Here is a 12,439-nt window from a genome sequence, read left to right as displayed (position 1 = left end):
TCTCTTTAATAATCAGGAGAGTTGCCTGTTTAAAAGCTTTCTCAGTGCAAAATATTTTACTGTCATCCTGAATGCTGATACCAAGTGTATTAACTGTGAATTCAAGTAAGATAAAGTTGTAGGCCATATCAATCCTTTCTCCATCTACATGATGTTGCCTATTGTTTCAGTAATGAGAATTTTTGTTTTCTTGATGTTGAGATGTATTGAAGGGTGGTGTTTAACCTGCATCAAATGCTTCAAGTTCTCCTCAAATTCAGCAAGCAAGGTTGTGTCATCTGTATAACAAAAATTTTTGTTAAGTCTTTCTCCAATCCTGATGCCACATTTTTCTTTTGGTAGTTTATGGTATTTACCATAATCTTTGCCACCACCAAAAAAAAAAGATTGATTCTTCTTCACTTGTCCTTATGCACTGTCCAACTTTACATGCAGATGAAGGAAGTTAAAACATCACAGCTTGGATCAGACACACATTAGCCTTTAAACCGTCATCTTACCTCTTTGCATAAAATATATTTATCCATTTAGAAATGACTTTGTAATGAATTCTATCATTCTTTCTTTGGTTCAAATAATGCCAGTTTAGACCTAACATGGATTAGCAGTGAACTCATTAGAATTATCTTGGTCTTTTTTTAACCCTATATTCATCATTATATACAGGAATTTGATTTTTTTATTTTTACTGATCAATAAAGGGTATAGTTTTGATGATATTGTGTGCAAATATAAATTATTGAAAATAATAATTATTTTATGCTATAAGTTTACTGTTTCTTAATACTCCAATATTTGCTGCTAAATACTCATCATAGCACTAAGTGACTTTTTAAAGACTAACCCTCTGTTGTTCTTGTTGATAGCCATAGAGACAAGCATGACTCATAGTGGCCCTATGAAAAAAAGACCTGAAGCCTTTCTATAACTACTGTTGTTTCTCAAAGTTCATAGAATTTCCAGAGGCATGTTGTTTAGGAAGTGGATGTCACTCCTGCTTTCCACAATAGATTAGGGATCTACAAAATTATGGTGTGTGGAATAATATGGCATATCAGTTATTTTTATATTTTTATAATATTTTATATTTCATTGGAACTTACCATTTACATATTGTTTATGATTGGATTCACTATATGAAAGTGGAATGAATTATTGCATCAAGATGTATGACTTACAAAGTCTAAAATATTTCTTTTCTTTTTCTTTCCTGGGAAAGATGATTTCCTCCCTATTTCTTAGCTTAGATCATTTTATTGATGTAGCTGAAAGAACAGTATTAAACTTCCATGAACTCAGAAAAACTCACGTTTTGTTGTTTCAGTTATTGTCAAATAAATTTCACCTCATTGTGCCCCATGAGGCAAAGCAGAATGTTTGCACTAGGTTTTCTTGGCTGTGCTATTTTAAGGGAAGTTGTTTGTCCAATGGATTTGTCAACTGGATTTGAACTAGTATTTTTGTTAGTGGTCTATAAAAACAGTGAATCTGGCATTAGGGAAACATGTTTGACTTCTACTAACTCCATAAGGCAGAACACTCACAATTAGGAACAACAATAGCTCAAAAATTATTCTTTTTTTTTGACAAAAAGTTTAATTTTATCACAATTACTTTGCATGTCAGCTATGATCTCAAGAAATATTACAAGTATATATTTTTGTTTTTGTTTTTGTTTTGTGCCTTCAAGTGTATCGTGACTCATAGCGACCCTATGTACAACAGCCCTAAACTCTGCTCTATCCTGTGCCACTCTTATACTCTCTGAAACACTTACTCCCATTAATCCACTTTCCCAATACAATTCATCTCTTGATTTCAGGCTGCTGGTACTAAGCATGTTGATTGTGGAGCTAAGCAAACTAAAGCTGTTAACAATCTCAATCTCTTCACACCTCCTCATACAGCCCAGCCTCCCAGATAATCTGTTCTGCATATAGATTGAAAAGGTATGGAGACAGGACACATCCCTTACATACACCTTACCCTATTTTGAGCCATGCAGTATCTCCTTGCTCTGTTCTGACGACTGCCTCCTGGTCCAAGTATATGTTTTGCATAAGCTCGATCATATGGTCTGGTATTCCCATTTTTCTCAGAGTCAGCCACAGTTTGTTGTAATCCACACAGTCAAGCGCCTTTGCATACTCAATGAACACAGATAGACATTCCTCTTGTATTCTCTGCTTTCAGCCACGATCCATCTATCATTAACTGTAATATACCTAGTACCATGGCTTCTTCTAAACTCAGCCTACATATATGGCAGTTCTCGTTGAAATGCTTCTCTAGTTGTATTTGGATAATTTTCTGCAGAATCTTACTTGCATGTGATATTAATGATGTTCTTCGATAATTTTCACACTCTGCCGGGTCATCTTTCTTTGGAATGGGAACAAGTATAGATATCTTCCAGTCAGTTGGCCAGGTCATTGTTCTTCACATTGATTGGCACAATTTAGTTGGCACATTCAGAGCAGCATTTGTTTGCTGAAATATGTCAACTACATATTGTTTTTATTGTTGTTGTTGTCAAATGGAGCACGACTCAATAGCTACCCCATGAACTTAAGGCCTGAAGTCTTTCTATAACTAAACACAGATATCAATTTAGTCTTAAAACAGTATTTTAAATCTAATTACCTGTTTTGTAGCTTAGTTTCAATATTTCAATAGATAATATTTAGATGGTATGAAAACTCACGTAATAAAGTTATTGCTTATTAACAACTACTGAATAGTTCTTCATAGGTACAACAGAATCACCTTCAAACCATCTTGAGTTTCTTCAGGGTTCCCTTGGGGACTATGATGACACTGGTCATTTCTGGTAGAAGGTATTGAACATATTCTAAAAACACCAATTAAGTGACTCTTATAAGGTCAGACATATGTTGATGTTTCTGTATAATTTCTTTTGCTGTCAATTCTGACATTCCTTTCATGTTTTTTACTACTCTACTCCTAAATTTGTTACAATGGCCACATAGAACTCAAAGAGAATATTCACAACTATAGGTTCATGAAGGAATTAACAGGTTACAATCATTCAATCAGGACGGCTTTTTCTTTGACATGCTCTCAGGCAGGCCTCCTGACACTAGATCTCACAGCTTTGGATCCTGTCTGCGTTCAGGCAAGCATCGAAAAATTATTAGTATCTGGATGACTGATCATGGTGTCATGGTGGAAGATGATGGTTTATTTCTGAGTGATCAGATAGTACAGGGATTGCTTTTCAGAGTTCTTTCTGACATCCATTTTAGTTTTTTTTATTTCTCCTCTCTCTTTGTAATGACCTTTTGCTCTCTTCATGTATGATATCCTAAAATCATCCCACAACTCATCTGGTCTTTTACATTGGTGTTTAATGCTTCAAATCTGTTCTTATGTTTGTTTTTTGTCTTATCTATTCTTAAGATGATTTTGAAATTATGATATAATAGGTTTAAGATCATATTTTTTTTCCTCTTGTACTTTTTTTATTTTCTTCAGCCTCAATTTAAACCTGCACATGAATAATGGACAGTCTGACCCACAGTCCACCGTTGTCTAGTTTTGACTGCTAAATTGATCCTTCCACAAATCTAGTCTCTCTGATTCCTATGGAGCTTATTGGCTGAGGCGCATATGTAGAGCCACCAGCGGTGTGTCTGGGTGTTTTGGTTTTTTAAAGCATTTGCAATGAATAAATTATTAAAACTACAAAATTTGATAATTATATTTCCATCCTTACTTTTATTACCAAGCTCATATATTCTGACTACTGTTCCTTGGAAACAAGAATTTTGAATCTCTGTCTCACATTCTTTGGTCATGCTGCCAGGAGGGACCTGTTCCTGAAGAAGGACATCACACTTGGAAGGGTGGATTGACTGGGCAAGAGGGGGCCACTCTGGATAACGTAGATTGAGTGGGGTAATGGAAGTAGATGTGTCAGAGAAAATGATATTGGCGTAAGACAGAGCAAGGTTCAGAGTTTTTCTACAAAGGGTCACTGTGAGTTGCAAACGACGCGAAGGTATATAAAAACATTTCTTCTTCTTTTTTTCCAACTTTTGTGCTCCAGTCACTGCTTATCATTAATGCATCTTGATTGTATGTTTGGTCAATTTCAGACTGCAAGATTTGGGGGAAAAAATTCATTTCTTCCTCTTTGGCTCTAGGTGTGGAAACATATGTTTGAATAATAGTTGTATTACTATATCTTCCTTGTATGCTATGGATAATATCCTATCACTCACAAAGTTGTATTTCAGGATAGAACTTGAAATGGACTTTTTAACTCTAATGCAACACTATTCTTCGTTTTCCATTTCCAGGATAGTATCTGATTCAAAATTGCCAAAGCTGATCCATCTCAACTCACTAATGCCTAGAATGTTGATGTTCATGTGCTAAATTTCATTACATGTTTCAATTATTAAGGTATGTTTGTCATAGTTTTTCCTCATTTTTATTGACTTCCAGTCTGGACTTTACCACTAATACTATAACTATCTGCATTCCTATATTACTAATAGGGTTTTCAGAGGCCAGTTATTTAAGAAGTAGATAGCCAATCCTACTTCCTAGTATGTCTTAATCTGGGAGCTCTACCAAAACCTACTCACCATGGTTAACCATTTTGGCGATTGACACAACAATGGCATAACTTTCAACATCACAGCAGCCTACAAATAATCTCATTATAACAAACTGATAGACAAGTGCTGTATAAATTAGAAAAATTTTCTCCCCAAATACAACAAACTGACAATTTAATTTATCACTCTAATAGCAAATCTGTCTTTACACCTGCTTCAACTAAATTTTGATCACAAAGGCTCACCTATCAGGCCCTAATTGGTTTAAACAAGAGGCTCTCAACCCACAACTAATTGTTAATGAAATTGAAAAACAAAAAAATTTATACCTCACTGTTCATTAAATTAAAAAAAACTTACCAGCCCACCACTTACTGTTAATCAAATAAAAAACACCTACCTTCCAGGTCCCAACTGCTTCAAACAGTTGGAATCTGGAAAGAAGGAAGGATAATAGGTGATAGTTTCTCAGGTCACTTACTTATTAAATGGCCAACTTAAGGTTGAAATTTGAGTTTGAGAGATTTAGACAGTTGGTTTTTTTGTATTTTGGTGGTTTGTTCAGTGATTCCTTTATGTCTTCACTGGTTCCAACACTAGGACAGATTTTGTCCCGTCAGTTGGTGAGTTACATTCATCACTCTAGGTATTGAAAGAAGTCAGAGAAGAAAGGAGGGAGGGAAAGCTCCATAAAAATATAAGCTTAATTCAAAGCTGATATCAAAGACCACCCTAATAATTTTTTGTCCATAGATGGATATAAGCAAATTAATTTTGCTAATGAAAAGTACTTGACTCTTTACACGTATCATATTTTTCATTTTTATTTGTGATTTTCACTTACACATAGGAAATTTATTTTAAAAAATCTATCTGATGACTTCTGAACCTATTTATGCTTGAAGCATGTGGCGCAGATAGCAGTTGTTAATTTTTTAAACATCAATAAGCAATCTTTTGACATGTTTTTTAGTGCCTGTAATTAAGATATTGTCCAATATTCTAGGCAGTGTTATCATCTAAGTGTAACAGTGATTAGCATAGCATATGTTTTTACTTAATAAGCATGTTTGGCATGTTTTTCTTAGCAACACATTTTTATTGTGGACTCACAAAGTCCTACATTTTATTAATAAAGAAGTGTTGAGAAATCACTTAAGAAAATGTTTTTGGCCTCCTTCAGCTTAATTTTGATGGAAAAAGAGAATAAGTCATTTTTATTATGTGATTTTAAGGTGGAACCTACCAATAGCTGGCCCTCCATCAGGTTTTCAAGGGGTATAAATCACACATGGGTGTTCACTCAACTTTCTCTGACAGAGCAGCTAGTGGATTTGAACTATGTGGCTACTGTTTGGGAATGCAGATCCTTCTTGTTGTTGTTAGATGCCATTGAGTAAATATGACTTATATTTGCCCAGTGATCAACATACCTGAGCCTTAGCCTATCCTGGGCCATGATCATCAGCTCTGACCTTGTTGAACCCTTGCTTCAGTCACTGTGTCAGTCAATCCCATTGGGGATCCTCTTTTCTTTTCTTAAACTTCTATCTTTCCAACCATTATGTCCCTTTCCAAAAAAACAGCCTCTCCTAGCAATATGTCTAAAGTACAAGAGATAAAGCTCTTGTCATCCTTGCCTCCAAGAAACACTCTTTCTACACATTTTCCAAGACATATTTATTTATTCACTTGGAAATTTATGAGATGTTCAGAACTCTTCTCTAACACCATAACTCAATGACATCAAATCTTTTTTTGTAATCTCTATTCATTATCCAGCTTTCAGATGCATAGAAAGTGATTGAAAACATCATGGCCTGAACAAGCACATCTAAGTCTTTATTCTGTCATAATTGCTCTTCAATATTTTAGAAATGTTTTTAACAGTGGTCTCGCCCAATTCAATAAATTCCCAGATTTCCTAGTATGAAGGGTGTTGATTATTGATCAAGCAAGACAAAATCATTGGCAACTTCAATCCTATCTCCCTCTATTATGATGTTGTCTATTGTAGTTCTTGTTGTCAGGTGCCGTTAAGGTGAGAATAACTCATAGTGACCTTAGGAGCAATAAAGTTGAACCCTGTCCTGTTTTATGCCATCCTCATCACTTCAGATACACTCGAGCCCATTGCAGTATTTACTGTGTCAATCCATCTTGTTGAGGGTGTTCACCTCTTTTGCTAACCTTTCCAAGCATGATGTCCATCTCCAAAGAAAAACCTCTCCTAACAACAGGCTCAAAGTATGTAAGATGAGGCTTTTCTTTCTGTAACCCTTATTATATCCAGCTCTCAGATGCATAGGGAATGACTGAAAAGACCCTAGCTTGAATCAGTACAGCTTAGTTTTCAAATTGATAATACTGTTCTTCAATAAATGGGAGAGATCCCTGGCTGCACATTTTTCCAATGCACTACATCTCCTGACCTGCTGACTGCTGGTCTCAAATGTTTTGATTACTGATCCAAGTACTATGACGTAATTAACAAATTCAATCGTTTCTCCATCTATCATGATCATGCGTACCAGTCCAGGGATGAATATTTTTCCTTACTTGATATTGATATGCAGTCCATATGGAAGGCGTTTGTCCTTGATCTTCTGCAACAGATGCTTCAAGCCTCTCTGCTTTCAGCAAGCAAGGTTGTGTCATATGCATAACATAAGTTGTTGGTAAGTCTTGCTTTAATCCTGATGCCACATTCTTCTCATAAAATCCAACTTCTTGAATGATTTCCTCTACTCAGCATACGGATTGAATATGTATGGAAAATGGATACAACCCTGACACACATTTTTCCTCATTTTAACACCAAATAAGGTCCCCTTGCTTTGTTTGGATGACAGCTTTTTTATCCAGGTATAGGTTTCTCTTAAGAACAATTAAGTGTCTTGAGATTCCCTTTCCTCTCAATGTTAGTCATAAATTTTCATGGTAAATTAGTATTGCCTTATAACATGTAATAAGTGTATATAATATAATTTGTTTTATTTATTTAACCACTGTGAATAAAACAAACAAAAGAACAGAATGGAGAGTAAGTTCTGGATGGATATGAGACAAGCTACTCAAGGGCACTTAACAACAATAATTTCTCATATCCATCCAGAACTTACCCTAGGTACAACAACTCTGAACTCTGCTCTATCCTGAGCCAATTTCATCATCTCTGACATACCCACCACCATTACCCAGTCACTGAGTCAACCTATTTAATCCTGGGTCTTTCTCTTTTGCACTGGTCCTCTAACCTCTCAAGCATGATGTCCCTCTCTATGGCCTGGTCCCTCCTTGCAACATGCTCAAAGTATTTCAGACAAATAAGAATTTTTACCTCCAAGAAAGAGCCTGATTTCACCCTCTCTAGGATAAACCTATTTGTTCTCCTTGCAGACTATTATATATTTAATACTCTTCTCCAGCACCATAGCTGGCATTCATTCTTCTGTTATCCCTAATCATTGTCAAACTTCCTGATGTATAGCAAGCAATTGTGAAGACCATGGCCTGGTTCAGGCTCATCTTAGTCTCTAGACTGACATCACTGCTCTTCAGTACTCTGTCAAGCCCCTTGACAGCATATTTTCCTAATTCAATTTATCTTTTGATATCCTAGCTACTGGTACCAAGAGTGATGATTGTGGAGCCAGCAAAATCGAACTGTTAACAATATCAATCTCTTTACCATCTGTCATGGTGCTGCCAATCACCCCAGTGGTGAGATCATTGTAAATATAAGGAGATAGGATGCATCCCTTATCCACTTTTTTCTTAATTTTGAACCATGCAGTGTTTGCTTGCTCACTTTTGAGGATTGGTTCCTGATCCAAATAAAGGTTTTGCATAGCACAAGTGTTCTGGGTGTCCCATTTTCCTCTATGTTAGCCACAATTTATTGTGAGCCACAGAAACGACTTTACATAGTCAATGAAACACATATAGACTTTGGTGTTCTTTGCTTTGTGCCAAGATCAATCTGACTTTGGTAACAAAGTCAGATAAGTGGGCCTGGTAGTTGGCCTCCAGAGATCTTGGCACAACTTGATTAGCACATCCAGGGCAGCATCTGCTTATTGACATGAAAGAATGATAAACATACTAATCTTGGGTATATTTTTTAATGTTGAGCCAACTGGACTTCCTGATGGATTGGTTTGATTTGGTTTTGGTTTGGGGTTGTGTTTTTTGTGTTTTGTTTTGTTTTTAATTTATTTTATTAATCAGCTTTCTCTGGCAGAGAGAAGCCTCTTAAGATTTTGTCTAAACTATATAGAAATCAATTTTTCCAGACAAACTGCAGGAAGTTTATCTAAAATTTTATCAGTTGTAAAACGTTGTCAAACAACAGCTCCATTACAATGCAAAAAGCCTAATAAGTTCATAATGATTTTTTGTGTGTGATTATAACCCTGAGGGGCAAAAAGATTATCTGATTCCTGCATTTTTCAAGCTCTGTTGAATTATGTTCAGCTTGTAGCATATACACATATTTTTAGTGTTAGGTGACTGGGAGTCAGTTCTGACTCATAGAAACCCTGTGGATAACAGAACAAAAATATGTCCAATCTTTTCCCATGCTTATAATTACTGTTTTGATGCTTAACTGCAATGATGTAGTCAGGGGGCCAATTCATTGTGCTAAGGATCTTTCTTTCTTTATTTCTCTGATATATGCAAGCATATTGTCCTTTTCCAGAACTCATTCCTATGGAGTTCAGTTTTACCATGATACCCATATGGTCACCATGATTTAGAATAAATTCAATTACATAGTCTAAAAAGTTTATCTTTAATAATGAGAAAAATTTTGAATTGCCACATAAAAGATTCATTTAGATAGAAGGTACATATGTCATACGCTGTAACTATAATAAAGTTTAATCAAGTTATTGATGAATCACACACTACAGTAATAATTGAGTGTTTTAAATATTTTACTGATCATACTATTCTAACCCTACCTTAATTCCTAGATCATTAACTTACTAAAATATTTAAAAACAAATAGAAAAAAAAAACAACAACAAAAAACAAAACAAAACAAAAAACCCTATGTCATTCTAATGGGGAGCTCTGGTTGCCAAGTGGCAAGAAGCTGTACTGCAATCTTGAAGACATGTGGTTCGAAGACACCAGCTGCTCTGTGCGAGAAGGATGGACAATATCTTCCCATGTGACTAATTCCCTCTGAAAAACTATCAGAGGGTCAGTTTTCAATCGATTCCAACTCAAAGGTACGCTACCACAACAACAATGTAAGTGTGGGGTATTTTAGGTTGTCTTTGCTATATTGATTCTCAGCTAGATTCTTAGATGTCATTCTGCTAGTTATTTGTTGTCTCAGCATTCAAAGTTTGTTTAGCAAGTTTCTTAACTTGATTGTATACTAATTAGGAAAAAATAAGTATGTTGCCTAAATTAAGGCTCCATAAAAAATATTAAATTAACCAATACTTTATAAAAAGAAGAAATAAACATTAGCACATTATACTGTTCAAATGTATTTGAAATGGATCTGTGCAATATAAGTTTCTTTTATAGTCTCAAAAATTCATTGCTAATCTAGCCAACAATTCAACAAAGAGGTAAATGTAAATATTTACCAGGAGTGATTTAATTAATTAATAATTAGTTGGTTCTTTCTTTTTGATGAGTCAACAGAAGCAGGGAAAAATTATTCCAAATAGTTTATACTTCTAAATAATCACTAATATATTTGTTGCAATTTTTAAATTTCAAACTCAGTATGCAAAAATGTGCTGATTTTGCTTAAATTGTAATCACTATGAAAATCATGATTCATTGCCTAGTGATAAGAAGCTGACTGCAATCCCGAAGACACGCAATTTGTATCCACCAGCTGCTCTAATGGAGAAGGACGAGAAATCTCTTCCCATGCAATTAACAGCCTCTGAAAACCCACTCAAGGGTCAATATTGATCGATTACAATTTGATGACACACAGCAACAACAATTTCTTTAATATTTTTATTTCCTGGTGATGAAAACTTATGTAAATTTATTTTCTCTGTTCCTCTTGTTTTAAAGAGATATTTATTTGAGAGATTATTGCTAATTTCCTTAACTCAAAGGCAAGAATTGAAAGCTATATTAGTCCTTTTTGTTGTTGTATATTGTCTAGTCAAAACCAACTTATAGCTGACTCTAAAGTGAGTATCAGAGGCAGTAATGAGGGTAGGAGATTATCCATCTTATTTCACATATAGCAGTCTGTGAATAAGGAATTTGTACCTTTGCAATAATAGTGCATTTCCTTACTACTAAGCCACCAGAACTCCCCTAGTGATTTTTCAGTTTCATTAATTTTACCATTTAAATAGTATCAGGTCTCAAATTTAAAATCATCAACATTTGAACGTCCCGTATTTTAGATCAAGCTTTCACTCATTGCTATGGAGTTGAATTCAAATCTATTTCTTTGAATGAAAGTACTAGAGAAGAGTGCTGAATATTTCAGGGATCCTCAGAAAAAGAAACATCTGTCTTGTAGGAAATGCAACCAGGATGATTCTTAGACACAAAGATATTGAAACTTCCTCTCCCATGCTCTGGTCATGTTGTCAAGAGGGGTCTGTTTGTGGAAAAAGACATAATGCAGGAAAGGTGGAGGACCACAAAAAGAAAATAAAACTCTCAACAAGACGTTCTGAAATGTGACTTAAGAATATTAGAGTGGAGTAGCGACTGCTGCGGAGTCAGAGCGGGGGAGTGAGCTGGCTGGAAACATGGTTGGCCACCTGAGTGAGGGGGTCATTGCGGCCATAATGCAACAAGGAGATACAACTATAAAACCTGTTCGACAAGTCATTAACATTCGCTCCATTACTACAGGGAATAGTCCTCCCCGTTATCGACTGCTCATGAGTGATGGAGTGAACACTCTATCCTCTTTCATGTTGGCAACACAGTTGAACCCTCTTGTTGAGGAAGAACGATTGTCAAGCAACTGTATTTGCCAGATTAACCGATTTATCGTGAACACTCTGAAAGATGGAAGGAGAGTAGTTATTTTGATGAAGTTAGAAATTTTGAAATCAGCTGAAGCAGTTGGGATGAAGCTTGGTAATCCAGTGCCCTATAATGAAGGACTTGGGTAGCAGCAACAGCAAGTCGTTTCTACTCCAGTTGCAGCCAGCAGCCCACCAGGCAGCAAACCCCAGCCACAGAATGGGAGTGCGGGAATGGCGTCCACTGTACCAAAGGCTTGTGGTGCCTCAAAGACATTTGGAAAAGCAGCAAGTACCACCCTCGTGAGCACGGCTGGGGGCACGCAGGCATCCAAAGTGGTGCCCATTGCCAGCCTCACCCCTTACCAGTCCAGGTGGACTATTTGTGCTCGTGTCACCAACAAAAGTCAGATTCGTACCTGGAGCAATTCTCGAGGGGAAGGAAAGCTCTCCTCTATTGAAGTGGTTGATGAAAGTGGTGAAATCCGAGCGACTGCTTTCAACGAGCAAGTGGACAAGTTCTTTCCCCTTATTGACGTGAACAAGGTCTATTATTTCTCGAAAGGTACCCTGAAGATTGCTAACAAAAAATTTTCGACCTGTAAAAATGACTATGAGATGACCTTCAATGACACCTCTGTCCTGCCCTGTGAAGATGATCATCATTTACCCACAGTTCAGTTTGATTTCACAGGGATTGGTGACCTCGAGAACAAGCCCAAAGACTCAATTGTCGACATAATTGGGATCTGCAAGAGCTATGAAGATGCCACCAAGGTCATAGTGAAGTCTAACAACCGAGAAGTTTCAAAGAGAAGTATCTACCTGATGGACACGTCGGGGATGGTGGTGTCGGCTACTCTGTGGGGAGAAGATGCT

General features: G+C 36.2%; 1 pseudogene; it reads left to right on the top strand.

The window, feature by feature from the left end:
* Positions 1–11,338: 11,338 nt before the first annotated feature.
* LOC102863846 overlaps positions 11,339–12,439 on the top strand; it is an 11,482-nt pseudogene continuing 10,381 nt past the window's right edge.

This window comes from Elephantulus edwardii, unplaced genomic scaffold (genome assembly GCF_000299155.1).
Source record: "Elephantulus edwardii isolate Elephantulus edwardi_28Jun2011 unplaced genomic scaffold, EleEdw1.0 scaffold00198, whole genome shotgun sequence".
Classification (NCBI taxonomy): domain Eukaryota; kingdom Metazoa; phylum Chordata; class Mammalia; order Macroscelidea; family Macroscelididae; genus Elephantulus; species Elephantulus edwardii.
The sequence above is the reverse complement of the archived record's forward strand: the minus strand, read 5'-3'. Positions and strand labels throughout refer to the sequence as shown.